Consider the following 3,596-nt stretch of genomic DNA (forward strand, 5'->3'; position numbering starts at 1 on the left):
CACACACACACACACACACACACACACACACACACACACACACACACACACACACACACACCTTAAACTTGAGGACCAAAAAGCTCGCCTATAAAAGGCGCGAATATACAAAGACGTGTGCGGACTCGGGCGCAGCAGGTGTGCAGTTGCGCAGAAAGGTTGTCAGTTCAGCAGGGCGGCAGGGAACAATGGGCCTGCATACAGGATGTCTCGGGGGGCTGAGACAGATAAGGCCAGCCGAGGTTCAGCCCAGGCGACACAGGCCTGCTTTAATATAGTCTTCTTTTACGCTGACCTCGGGAGTTTATAATATATCGAATTCATTATGAATGAATTGGTGGAATTTTTTTTAGACATATAAGAGCAGCTTCCTTCAGGCCTTTACACTAAGAGCACGTTTAGCAGCCCATATATATCTAGATGTGGCTGTCGGAAACAATAATAGAGTTCACAATGACATTAGAGCTGCTGAGACATGAAGAAGAACAACGATTTAACTATGGCGAGCACAGCCTTATGGACACATCTCCCACGTATCATCTTAATTGGAAAGTGACTAAGCGGGGATAACAACAGCAACCGTGCAGTCAGAATTAAAATAACACTGGCTAATTATTATTAAATGTGAGTCGAGCGCATTTCTGCATCGGTGAATATTTCTGTCAATCATAATTATTTCTCCACAAGGTGAAAAGGTTTAGCGCAATGTGCGGTTTGTTTTCACGCGTTTTTTCCGCAGAGCGCGTTCTGAATAACCATGATTGTATCCTTTGTTGTGCTCTCGGAGATGACAGATTATAATCAACAAGACGAATGAGGTCAACTCATTGTGGAGGCAACGCATTTGACCCTCGCTTCTTCTCCGGCACACACACACACACACACACACACACACACACACACACACACACACACATTGGAGCGTACCTGGAGTCGTTCCGCGTATGACAGCCTGCATGCTCCACGGGGCATCGGCGATGCGACCCGGCAGGTCGAGTCACACGCAGGTTGCAGGTTTCCCAATGCCTGCACACAATTGAATTCCTGGCATTCTGGTCAATGTTTGAGATTGAAGAGCAACAGTTTCCACTTAGACGCGGCGCACATCACCCCGAACCCATTGAAAAGGAGAGTGGGGGTCACCACTGTTTGGTATACATCTGCTCCAAACAGGAAAATATGCAGAGATTTGATTCGCAGAAAATCCGGCAATTGTTCCAATCAGCATGCGTTTTTTCGTCTTCTCCTGTCAGAGTAGAAAAACTCAAAGTTTCAGCCTTTCTGCCACGTACTGTGCTATGTCCACGCCATTACTGAATTTGGAGTTGTTTATTTTCTGAGCGCGTCCTCTGGTGAATCTCCAGCTTGCCACGGCGATCTACGTGATGTTTTCAGTGACTGCTGATCCCTATCTTAATGACAACTCGACGAAACAATGGATGACATATAATAATTCTTTTATTAAGCCAAAAATATTGCAATGGTGTGTGTTGATACACCGCCACAGTTTATAAATAGGAACCGCGCGTTTGTTAACTGGAACTTTGGGCAACAAAGGTCCACAAAATGTCTAGAAATACCATATCTATAAATACACAGGAGTGTCATCTATTCAAGGAAAAGACAGTCATCCATCTGCAGAGCAAAATCATCACGCACTGACCTCTGAGTACCCTCCAGCCACCACGGGGCCACTCAGATGTCACACACACGCCATCCTTTGAGTCTGATAGCCTTTGAGAGGAGCGGTGGTGAGATGCTGACAAAGAGCGACTGAAATTAAGCAGTCACCGGGCTAAATATTATCTCATCTCACTTTGGAGGCTCTAAAAATATACCTGTTTAATTTGTCATTTCATGTATGATAATCTCTGTCCAACGTGATAATCACGAGCTCTTATCAAATAACAGTGTTTTCGTGACGGAATATCACCTCTCACCAACGACTGGAGGTTATGCTCCAGCTGACCTGTTAAAGCAAACAAACAAACGTGCACACAAGGTCAAGATTTACTAGCGTTAGGCTCACGCTAACTTCTGCTGTGGATGTGGCGGAACTGACCAGCTTATACTGTAAAGGGAAATGCGATAAAAAACGGTTTCCGTTCCCTTGATTATGAGCTGCAAATTGCTTTGTCGGGATTTAAATGGCAGGTCTTTTCCCAGCGTGCTCTGATGGAGTCTATTTTTAAAGCGCTTTCCTTTCTCGCCCCTCTAAAAACTTCCGCAGGGTTGGCAACAAGAAGCTATTAGGATAACTCTTCTCCTGTTAACATTCCAATTAATCAAAGACGAAAGCAAATTCCCACTGGGATCATTAAGGGCCAGCACCTGTTCTTCTAATACTGTAGGCTGTATAATAAATCAGTCCAACTTCATGGTCAGACTTAGGCCGACCTCTGGGGATGGTGTGAGACACATAATCACTGAAAGCCAGTTATACATCAGCCCACTATCAGTAATAGAAACCCCACGCGGATATGAATGCCAAACACTGAGCTTATTTAAAGCAAAACATCTTCTGGATGCTCTCAAATTTATACTCTCAGGAAGCCTGTTAGGATACAAATTGCATGAGATTAACGACACATCCTACGTTTAAATGGATTCAGTCAGTTATTGTAATGCTCTTCAACAACTGTGTTTTGCATTGTCACATTCTAATATTCTCCGAATTTCCTCTAAATAATGAGATTTGTGAATATTTGGTTTAAATATACGTATACAAAACAGGAAGTTGGCCCCGCCTCTATGTGGATGCCAAACAATCCCAGGTCACATCTCAAAACAATCCAATTTCAGCCATATTTCTTTCAAGCAATTACATACCTCTTGGCAAGGCTTCACAATTAAACGAATGATCATACTTGGAAATCCATAATTGTACCATTCGCATAAGGTGCCCTTTCAACTTAAATGTGTGTTTTATTACATGCTTATCATCCGCGATGAGATTACGCACAGTGTGGGTTTGGACTGAGTTAGAGTACATTTAATCAAATAAGAGGAGACGTAATGGAAGCATGCTGGACCCAAAGCTTCACTGCCTAAGATGCTGTCTTTGAGCCCAGCTTATGTTTAGCAAATTTCAGACAATGAGAACATTATGAGAGGAACTCTGAGGGAGAGCCTTTTACCCCTGCCCACCAGAGGTCATACGCATGGCATATAACTAACCTCTACATCTCTAATGAGGCCCATCAAACATAAAGGTACAGAGAGATGTTTAAGATTACGCAAACAGGAAGAAATGCTTTTGATTCATAGCAGGTCCGATCATCATGTGGTGGCAATGAATATCGTCAGCTTTCACTGATTTTGAGAAACTCTTACGATTTTTTTTTTTCTTTTTTCGTTTTGGCTCTTCTTGGGAACTGTCATGGTTCAGGTCAAGTTTGCTGTGTGGCTCTTTGCTGCTCCCTTGTGGCTCAATAACGCCATTACAAAGAAACGCACCATAGCAGACGCTCTTTCTCTCTCTCTCTCTCTCTCTCTCTCTCTCTCTCTCTCTGTGTGTGTGTGTGTGTGTGTGTGTGTGTGTGTTGATTTGATTTGATTTGATTTGATTGATTAGCATTCAAATTCAAATCTCAGTG

The 3,596-nt window shown here is 43.3% G+C and overlaps 1 protein-coding gene across 1 annotated transcript in view; it reads right to left on the reverse strand.

The window, feature by feature from the left end:
- mrps22 (mitochondrial ribosomal protein S22) overlaps positions 1 to 1,443 on the reverse strand; it is a 76,190-nt gene extending 74,747 nt beyond the window's left edge. The window contains exon 1 of the mRNA XM_042222752.1: positions 928 to 1,443. The gene's annotated coding sequence lies outside the window, so the exon portion shown is untranslated. The remainder of the gene's footprint in view (positions 1 to 927) is intronic.
- Between the last annotated feature and the right edge of the window lie 2,153 nt (positions 1,444 to 3,596).

Source organism: Haplochromis burtoni, unplaced genomic scaffold, assembly GCF_018398535.1.
Source record: "Haplochromis burtoni strain Fernald_Lab_line unplaced genomic scaffold, NCSU_Asbu1 Contig_94, whole genome shotgun sequence".
NCBI classification, from domain to species: domain Eukaryota; kingdom Metazoa; phylum Chordata; class Actinopteri; order Cichliformes; family Cichlidae; genus Haplochromis; species Haplochromis burtoni.